Source organism: Bison bison, unplaced genomic scaffold (genome assembly GCF_000754665.1).
Source record: "Bison bison bison isolate TAMUID 2011002044 unplaced genomic scaffold, Bison_UMD1.0 scf7180017864373, whole genome shotgun sequence".
Lineage (NCBI taxonomy): Eukaryota > Metazoa > Chordata > Mammalia > Artiodactyla > Bovidae > Bison > Bison bison.
Window position 1 is genome coordinate 4952496 of NW_011494945.1, and position 10603 is coordinate 4963098.

A 10603-nucleotide genomic window follows, 5' to 3' on the forward strand; every position below is an offset into this window, starting at 1 on the left:
ACTCCAGTACTTTGGCCACCTCATGCGAAGAGTTGACTCATTGGAAAAGACTCTGATGCTGGGAGGGATTGGGGGCAAGAGGAGAAGGGGACGACAGAGGATGAGATGGCTGGATGGCATCACTGACTCAATGGACGTGAGTCTGAGTGAAGTCCGGGAGTTGGTGATGGACAGGGAGGCCTGGCGTCCTGCGATTCATGGGGTCGCAAAGAGTCGGACACAACTGAGCAACTGATCTGATCTGATCTTACTAGCGTGTGAGATGAGTGCAATTGTGCAGTAGTTTGAGCATTCTTTGGCATTGCCTTTCTTTGGGATTGGAATGAAAACTGACCTAACCCAACTCTAAGCCTATAATCATAAGGGATTCCTAAATCAAATTAGTTCTAGTGGTTTTCCTTACTTTCTTCAATTTAAGTCTGAATTTGGCAATAAGGAGTTCATGATCTGAGCCACAGTCAGCTCCTGGTCTTGTTTTTGCTGACTGTATAGAGCTTCTTCATGTTTGGCTGCAAAGAATATCAATCTGATTTCAGTGTTGACCATCTGGTGATGTCCATGTGTAGAGTCTTCTCTCGTGTTGTTGGAAGAGGGTGTTTGCTCTGACCCATGCATTCTCTTGGCAAAACTCTATTAGCCTTTGTCCTGCTTCATTCCGTATTCCAATGCCAAATTTGCCTGTTACCCCAGGTGTTTCTTGACTTCCTACTTTTGCATTCCAGTCCCCTATAATGAAAAGGACATCTTTTTTGGGTGTTAGTTCTAAAAGGTCTTGTAGGTCTTCATAGAACCGTTCAACTTCAGCTTCTTGAGTGTTACTGGTTGGGGCATAGGCTTGGATCACCGTGATATTGAATGGTTTGCCTTGAAAACGAACAGAGATCATTCTGTCATTTTTGAGATTGCATCTAAGTACTGCATTTCGGACTCTTGTTGACCATGATGGCTACTCCATTTCTTCTAAGGGATTCCTGCCCACAGTAGTAGATATATAGGTCATCTGAGTTAAATTCATCCATTCCAGTCCATTTTAGTTCGCTGATTCCTAGAATGTCGACGTTCACTCTTGCCATCTCCAGTTTGACCACTTCCAATTTGCCTTGATTCATGGACCTGACATTCCAGGTTCCTATGCAATATTGCTCTTTACAGCATTGGACCTTGCTTCCATCACCAGTCACATCCACAACTGAGTATTGTTTTTGCTTTGGCTCCATCCCTTCATTCTTTCTGGTGTTATTTCTCCACTGATCTCTAGTAGCATATTGGGCACCTACTGACCTGGGGAGTTCCTCTTTCAGTATCCTATCATTTTGCCTTTTCATACTGTTCATGGGGTTCTCAAGCCAAAAATAATGAAGTGGTTTGCCGTTCCCTTCCTCAGTGGACCACATTCTGTCAGACCTCTCCACCATGACCCGCCCATCTTGGGTGGCCCCACATGGCATGGCTTAGTTTCATTGAGTTAGACAAGGCTGTGGTCTGTGTGATCAGATTGACTAGTTTTCTGTGATTATGGTTTCAGTGTGTCTGCCCTCTGATGCCGTCTCACAACACCTACCATCTTACTTGGAAGTGCAGCCACTGCTTTTTTTGTCATGCCTCAATGCATTCAGGATCTTAGTTCCTCTACCAGCGATTGACCCCATGCTCCCTGCAGTGGCAGCGAGGAGTCCTAACCACTGGACTGCCAGGGAAGTCCCAAAATATTTCTAAAAGACTATTCTGACAGATATAATAGAGGAAGCTGGAATCTTCATCTAAAAGGCTAGAGAGATGCAGGTGGTCTGCCATAAACCTCTGAGAAGTTCTGGGGCTGCTGGAATTGGCATACAAGGGAGTGCACCAACAGACTTAAGAACCGGGATGTTAGTTGGAGAATTGCATATAGGTCTGCTGACCCTCCCTTATTAGCGCCTTTCTTCCTACAGGCAAAATTGTCAAATCAAGGGCATCAGACATTTAGCCAAAAACCGAAGTGCTCTATTCTGAGAGGAGGGAAATGCTAAGCCTCCTAACATAAGTAGTAGCTCTGCAGAGGAAGATAAAGAGACAACTGATAAGAGGCATTAAGAGTCAGTCTGCAGGAGACTTCCCTGGTGGCTCAGTGGTAAAGAATCTATCTGCCAATGCAGAAGACACAGGTTCGATCCCTGGTCCTGGAAGATCCCACATGCCCTGGGGCAACTAAGCCTGTGCTCTACAACTACTGAAGTCCCTGCATCCTAAAGCCTGCACTCCACAGCAAGAGAAGCCGCAACAATGAGAACCCGGCACACTGCAACTAGAGTAAAGCCCACTCCACAACGTGCACCCAGCACAGCCAAAATTAAATAAAGTTAAAACAAAACAAAACAAAAAAGAATCAGTCTGCAAGGCAATGAGAGTCTAAAGTCAAAGGGTGGAAAAAACGGGTAAGTGACATGATAGCACTGGAGAAGAGGAAGGAAAATACCAGAGAGATTAAGAGAGAAAAATGAATGGAAAATACCCTCATAAAAGATCGTATCTTCAAGATTACAGAACAGGGACTTCCCTGCTAGTCCAGTGGCTAAGACTCTGCCATGCAAGGGGCCAGAGTTTGACCTCTGGTCAGGCAACAAGATCTCACGGGTCACAAACGTGAGTTCACATGCTTCAGCAAAGATGTGCTGCAACCCCGTGTGCCGCAGTTAAGACCCAGTGCAGCCAAAAAATAACCCAAGGGAGATTACAGATCACATGCTAGACATTTCTATGGAAAAAACAGGACACTTAAAAAAGGTTAGGTAAAACAGTCTTAAAACACATCTGAACCACTGAATGTTAGACAATAGGTAATACCTTCATGGTTCTGAGGAAAATTAACTTTTAACTTGGAATTGTATACCTAGACCAAAACTAAAAAATATCAAATGTAAGAATGTGGAAAGCAACCAGTCTAATCCTGGTTCATTGAGAAACTCATAGCCCATTTGGGAAGAAAGACACGTAAACGTGATACACATAAGATAAGCAAAGTGTAGAGAGGTCTCACAGGATGTCATCATTATGAATGCTGCTGCTGCTGCTAAGTCGCTTCAGTCATGTCCGACTCTGTGCAACCCCATAGACTCCCACCAGGCTCCTCTGTCCCTGGGATTCTCTAGGCAAGAATACTGAAGGGGGTTGCCATTTCCTTCTCCAATGAATGAAAGTGAAAAGTGAAAGTGAAGTCGCTCAGTCAGGTCTGACTCTTCATGACCCCATGGACTATAGCCTACCAGGCCCCTCCGTCCATGGGATTCTCCAGGCAAGAGTACTGGAGTGGGTTGCCATGTCCTTCTCCACATTATGAATGAGGGGCACCCAAACTTGTCTCAAGGTAGGAGAAGTCTTCTTGAAAGAGATGATCCTGAGCTAAGCCTTAAACCATGAGGAAACAACTCAGTGAATCTCTTCAACAAATTTCCCTGACTTAGATAAGACTGTGTTAAGAGAAATTTTATTCATATTCAAATTTGACTTTCACATAGCTTAGAATCTGGTCATGACTAAGGGCATAAGTATTAAAAAAAAGTCATGACTTTGCTTACTATTCCCATCACATATTCACAGAACCTGATACACAAGATCTGCAGCTCAGTTCTCCTCATGACTAATCCATTGTAAGTCGGGCATACCCACATTTTGACTTGAACAAACTGTTGAAACCATCACTTTTTTCTTTCATTGAAGTTCTCTACCTATGTCAAATGAACTAAATTTGTAATGTTTAGATAAAACTTTTCAAAGTCCTTACTGGCATGTGATTAGGCCTTACTAATTTCTGGGTGGTTATCATTTATTTTTTTGTTTGTTTGTTGGAAACTTAGGGCAGGCTCCTTTCTGGTGTCAGGGAATAATTAATACTATAGAGGGGCTAAGAAGTTTAAAGAATGACTGGCAAAGTCATATTTGTGGACTTTTTCTTTTTTTGTATGTTTTCCTGAAAACACAGTAAGCCAAAGAAACGAATAAGGTTCCAATGTAGTCTTTCATGTATTCCTTCCTACTTGGAATTCATTTTTAATTCTTTTTTTTTAATTTTTAATTTTCTGAATAAAAAAGTCCCCTCAGCAATCAAAATGAATTAAGCATTCACGGTGAAACTGATTAACCTATTTTTTAATTTTTTTGTAGCATATTGTAGTTATCATATATTTGAGGACACCTGATATTTTTCTGTACATGAACTACCAAAACAAAGACAATGAAAAAGATTTTGTAATCTGTCTGCAGAAAATTCTAATCTTTAAGGATCAAATTTATTCACCATGATGTTTTAGTTATTAGAATAGAGAGATTCAGCTAAAAGATAAAGAGGGAGTGTTTTAGTAACATTCTTGTAGTTAGATTCCCCTTTATGAAAAGAAAAAATGTAAATTAAAAGCCCTAGTCTGGGGATGGGAGAAGGCAATGGCACCCCATTCCAGTACTCTTGCCTGGAAAATCCCATGGACGGAGGAGCCTGGTAGGCTGCAGTCCATGGGGTTGCTATGAGTCGGACACAACTGAAGCGACTTAGCAGCAGCAGCAGCAGCAGTCTGGGGATACCAAAAAGTCCCTCCCACGCCCACTGATTGCGATGTAGTCAAGGACCATTTTCTTCTCCTTTTCAGGATGGGGGTTTCCCTCGTAGCTCAATCGGTAAAGAGTTTGCCTGCAATGCAGGAGACCCGGGTTCGATTCCTGTGTTGGGAAGATCCCCTGGAGAAGGAAATGGCAACCCACTCCAATATTCTTGCCTGGAGAATCCCATGAACAGCGAAGCCTGGCAGGCTACAGTCTATGGGGTTGCAAGAGTCGGACGGATGGAGAGACAGACAAAGACAGGGTCAAAACTCAGGCTGTGTCCTGGGTTAAATAGTGTCTCCTCCAAACTTCATGGCCACCTGGAAGCTGAGTGTGATCTTATTTTGGAAATAAGGTCTTTATAGATGTATCCAAGTTATGATGCAGTCATACTGTATTAAGGTTTGGGCCATAATCCAATGACTGATGTCCTTTTAAGAGGGGAATCTGGACACAGACACAAATGAATGAAGAGCATGATAAGAAAGAGGCAGAGATTGGAGTTATCCTGCCACAAGCCAAGGATTGTCAAGGATTACTGCCAACCACCAGAAATGAAGACAAGAGGCATGGAGCAGATTTTCCCTCTGGGTCTCTGAAAGGTACCAACCTTATATACACCTTGATTTTAGACTTCTGGCCTCTAGAGTTACAAGAGAATAAATTCTTTTCTTTTTAAGCCACTCAGTTTACCGTAATTTGTTAGAAGAGTGCCAGGAAACTGACATAGGCATGAGCCTCTTCCTCCACTGGATCAGCACCAGATGGGCATCCCTCTCTTGATCTGGCCTGCATCCTCATTCCAGTAGGTAGAGAGGTCTGATTCCTAATCCCATTGCCTCCAATTCCTCTTCTTCAGCTTCCCTGGCACTGACTTTGTACTCAAGAGTCTAGAATCTGTTTCCCCACTAGCCTTTAAACTTGAAGCTTTATTCCCAGACTTTAAAATCAATGTTTAAGTAAACTAAATATGCCTTTCAGAAGAGTAACAGGTATTTACATAGCAGCTAATACTCTGAAACTTGACTGACTAGAGAACTGCTGCTGGTTGCGTGGAAACAGCAAAGGCAAGGAAAGCCTCTTACATATACTGAGAAAATGAACATCTCAGTGGCAGTGGCAACTATAAATTCTGTGTATTTCATAAGTCCTATGGCTCAGATGGCTTCCCTGGTGGCTCAGATGGTAAAGAATCCACCTGCAATGCAGGAGACCTGGATTTGAACCCTGGGCTGGGAAGATCGTCTGGAGAAGGAAATGGCAACCCACTCCAGTATTCCTGCCTGGAGAATCCCATGGACAGAGGAACCTGGTGGGCTACAGTCCATGGGGTTACAAAGAGTTGGACACGACTAACAACTTTCACTTTCATAAGCCCTGTGACTCTTCTATGCACTGAGAAGGGGGACCTAGTGACTGATATCAATCAAATATGAAGGAAACGAAAACAGACATGGTAACTTTAACACATAAAAGTAGAGTCAATGACAAAGAGGATGAATGTCTCAACGGGATAATTTAATCTTGATTTCGCTCAGTTGTGTCTGACTGTTTGTGACCCCATGGACTATACAGTCCATGGAATTCTCCAGGCCAGAATACTGGAGTGGGTAGCTGTTTCCTTCTCCAGGGGATCTTCCCAACCCAGGGATTGAATCCAGGTCTCCTGCATTGGAGGTAGATTCTTTACCAGCTGAGCTACCAGGAAAGCCCAATGTACACTAACAATACTTGGCAGTGCAGTCTATCCTCTATTGTCTTAGAGACCTGGGATTAAATTGTATCACTGACGGACCATACAAATTATCCTCCTGGAGCCTCAGTATTGTTATCTGTAAAATGGAGATAATGCATAACTTCCTCACAGAGTACTCGTTAAGGATTACATTAGCTAGCTTATATAAAATACCTGCTGCTGCTGCTGCTGCTAAGTTGCTTTAGTCGTGTCCAACTCTGTGCAACCCCATAGACGGCAGCCCACCAGGCTCCCCTGTCCCTGGGATTCTCCAGGCAAGAACACTGGAGTGGGTTGCCATTTCCTTCTCCAATGCATGAAAGTGAAAAGTGAAAGTGAAGTTGCTCAGTCGTGTCTGACTCTTAGCGACCCCAAGGACTGCAGCCTACCAGGCTGCTCTGTCCATGGGATTTTTCAGGCAAGAGTACTGGAGTGGGGTGCCGTTGCCTTCTCCGATATAAAATACCTAGGATTCAGTAAACATTAGCTCTCATTCTCACTCTACTTACTTGCCAAAGATTGTCATTTTTTTCCTCAAGCCACCTGCCCTTACTCCCACTGATTCTTTTGTCCTCTGCACTTGATCGTGCTTCCCACATCATATAGAAATGAAAAGTACAGATCTTCCTCAGTTTACGATGGGATTATGTCCCATAAAAACCCATCGTTAAATTGAAAATAAAATGAATTTAATACACCTATCCCACTGAACATTAGAGCTCAGCCTGGCCTACCTTAAATGTGCTCAGAATATTCACATTAGGCTACAGTTGGGTGAAATCATTGAATGCAAACCCTATTTTAATAGTGTTGAATATCACCTGTAATTAATTGAATATTATACTGAAAGTGAAAAACAGGATGGCTGTAAGTGTATTGGTTTCACCTTTTTTTCCTCCACTAGCTCGTCTCCTTCAATATATGAGAAGTTCCTTCCTCTTATTAAAAACAAACTAATAACAAAACAAAACTCTGAACTTTTCTTGACTATGGTAGCTACAATCCTAGATTTCTCTTACCTTTTTTAGCCAAGTTCCTAAATTTTTCATTTAAATTTTATTTACCTTTTGGAAAAACATTACATGAATCAAAATTCCAAAAGGTATGCAGTACAAATTCTCCCTCCTGTCTCTGATTCTCAAGCAGTTTTTCTCCCCTGATCAGTTTCTTGTGGTCCTTTTAGAGATAAGTCATGCCTATATAAGCAAGAATATATATATTTTTTTCTTTGTTTAAAAATGTTATCATATTAGGGACAATCTTCTAATTCTTGCTTTTTTTCCATTTAAAAATATATATTAGAGGTCTTTCCATTTAATTACCTAAACAACTGCCTCATGGTTTAGGTCTTCTGAAAAGCACATGATGCCAAGATACAATTAGACTTGTAAGAGACTTATTGGAGGAAATGCCTACGTGAGTGAGAAAGGAGGGAGCTGAAGGAGCTGTCAGGTCCCGATGATCTGGTCTTGTGAAGGAGAGCGGGAAGGAAGGAGGGTTGGGTAGGCAATGACTCAGACTGCAACACAGTTCTAAGAAAGTTTCAGATAGGCTTAAATCTGAGGAGTTTTTAAGCTAGAGTCACTTTCAGAGGAACCTGGCATCTTGCACGAATGGACCTGTCTCAGTATCCTGCTATGTTCAGTCATAGGCTAGGAGCAATTGTTGGGCACTGTGAGTTTACTGCAAATGCAGTGGTAGATTCAAAGCTTAGCAGCTGGGGCCTTCCTGCAAGGAAGAAATCAGAGAGGCACATTCATAGCTTTTACAATACTTTTAGGGCCTTATAATAATCCATTGGTGCATGTACTATAATTTATCCATTCTTCTTCTAATGAACATTTTTGTTGTTTCCCAGTCCTTTCCTTGGAGAAGGCAATGGCAACCCACTCCAGTACTCTTGCCTGGAAAATCCCATGGATGGAGGAGCCTGGTAGGCTACAGTCCAAAGGTCTCGAAGAGCCAGACACGACTGAGTGACTTCTTTCATTTTTCACTTTCATGCATTGGAGAAGGAAATGGCAACCCACTCCAGTGTTCTTGCCTGGAGAATCCCAGGGACAGGGGAGCCTGGTGGGCTGCCATCTATGCGGTTGCACAGAATTGGACACGACTGAAGCGACTTAGCAGCTTAGCAGCAGCAGTCCTTTCCTAGTAGAAACAATGCTCAATGAATAACCTTAAGGTATATCATCTTGCACACATAGGGAATTCCACAAATTGGGCTCTTGGGGAAATACACGTTGAGACGGAGATTAACATGAGATCAGTTAATTACAGAATGTTGATGAGATCAATACTTCTGGAAGGAAAAGGAAGAAAGCTGGATGGGGGAGACTGACAAATTGGTCTAGGATGCATGCTCAGTGACGGCCTGAGTCAACCCAACTTGGCTTAAGAGTCTTCAGTGGCTTTCGACTGCCTATAGAATGAGGAAATCTAAAGCGTCCACTTAGTATATATAACTCTTCATAATCTGAACTTTTGTTTATCTCTCCAGTCATTTCTTAACCAACCCCTTTTCCTGCCTTAATTAATCTGTAATGTTCAAGCTAGTTGCATTGAATATATTAGGTTCTCTCATGATACATGCACATGCCATTTTGCGAGAAAAAATTCTCTGTTCTTTACTTCTCCACTTGTTCTCCACATAAGATTCTTCAAATTTTGGCGAAAAAGCTACCTCCTTCATGACGCCTACCCTAACCCCTCCGGAAGTCCTCCTATTCTATTGCTCTTTGTAGCCACACAGTTTGTTTTTAATTTGCTTGCATGTTTATTACTTCAATACGTTTTAATCCCTAATGAAAAAGACCAGTTTTCAATCTGGTATCTCCAGCACTTATGCCGGGAAACAACAGAAACTCAGATACTTCATGATTTACATCAAGATCTGAGGAAGTTTCCCAGGAAACTTTGTAATAAATAAACGGTCCTCTTTCCTCCTCCCTCCAGGTTTCCAGGTTTCCTCCAAAACCTAGCAGGCAGGTCACTATTAACTTTCCTTGCCACTTCAGGTGGAATTGGCTATTTCCTCCTCTGCTGCTGCTGCTGCTAAGTCGCTTCAGTCGTGTCCGACCCTGTGTGACCCCATAGACGGCAGCACACCAGGCTCCCCCATCCCTGGGATTCTCTAGGCAAGAATACTGGAGTGGGTTGCCATTCCTTCTCCAATGCATGAAAGTGAAAAGTGAAAGTGAAGTCGCTCAGTACCAGGCCCCTCAGTCCATGGGATTTTCCAGGCAAGAGTACTGGAGTGGGGTGCCATTGCCTTCTCCTCTATGTAAGTCCTATTCTAGCACCAACCAGGTTTAAGATTGTATCACAAGCATCTGATACATTTTATGCACGAGACTTTCTTGAACATTCTAGGAAAACGTCACTATTATGCAAAAATCACACAAAACCAAAAACCCCTCAACAGTCCAATCCAAATGATTGTTTTCAAACGCTTCATCCCGCAGATACTTTTATTGTCCTTAGACAGATGGCCAAAACCTTGGTACATATGCTATGAAGAGACCATGATTAGAATGCTAAGAAAACGAAGACTTGCTGCTGGGGCGCGAAAGTTCTCTAGCTGATGACTAGGAGGAAACCGCTGAATGTTCAGCTTTTGAAATACGGTTTTTGCATAGCAAAGAAAAAAGATTAACCTATCAGGAAGAACCGAGCACATCCAATTACCAATCAAGAGCCGGAAAGAAGCCAAAGCCAGGGGATACCCACGTATCAACGAGAACGTCATTCTCTCTTCTTCGCCAATGAGCAGTCGGATGGGGCGGGGCAAGAGGCGGGCCAATAGCCATAAAAAAACAAACAACAATCTTCAGTACAACTACCCTAACCCCAGTCCTTGCCTAGCAAACCTCTGGAGCAAACTCCTGGGCAAGGCGCTTGTTAAATACTTTCCACTCTCCTTCTCGCCCGGGGACAGTTTTAATAGAATACTTTCCTTACATCAGAACAAGGGCCTTCTTTCCACCAGCTCCCACAGATTCGCAGAAACCACACTTCAACTTTGCGCTTTCTACCTTCTCAGGAACTGGCAGTCCAGCGCTACCTGAGGTGGGGGCGACCTTAGTGCGCAGGCGTACATGCCTCCTGGAGGCGGGGCTATAGCGACCCATGTCAGCATGGGAGTTGTATTTCTTTCGGCCGCAAAACTCAATTATCTCGGAGGCAAAAGGAACTACATTTCCCGGGAGTCTCCGTGACTGCGGGGCGGGCGGGCTGATTCGTTAATGAGCTCGAGGAAGCCGCGGCGCGGCCCACCCGGGTCCAAAACAAGGAAAT

The 10603-nt window shown here is 43.2% G+C and overlaps 2 protein-coding genes across 2 annotated transcripts in view; one reads left to right on the plus strand and one right to left on the minus strand.

The window, feature by feature from the left end:
* AMD1 (adenosylmethionine decarboxylase 1) overlaps nucleotides 1–10362 on the minus strand; it is a 57669-nt gene extending 47307 nt beyond the window's left edge. The window contains exon 1 of the mRNA XM_010856613.1: nucleotides 10268–10362. The gene's annotated coding sequence lies outside the window, so the exon portion shown is untranslated. The remainder of the gene's footprint in view (nucleotides 1–10267) is intronic.
* Nucleotides 1–10603, plus strand: part of CDK19 (cyclin-dependent kinase 19) — a 272481-nt gene that overhangs the window by 91172 nt on the left and 170706 nt on the right. The gene's annotated exons all lie outside the window — the stretch shown is intronic.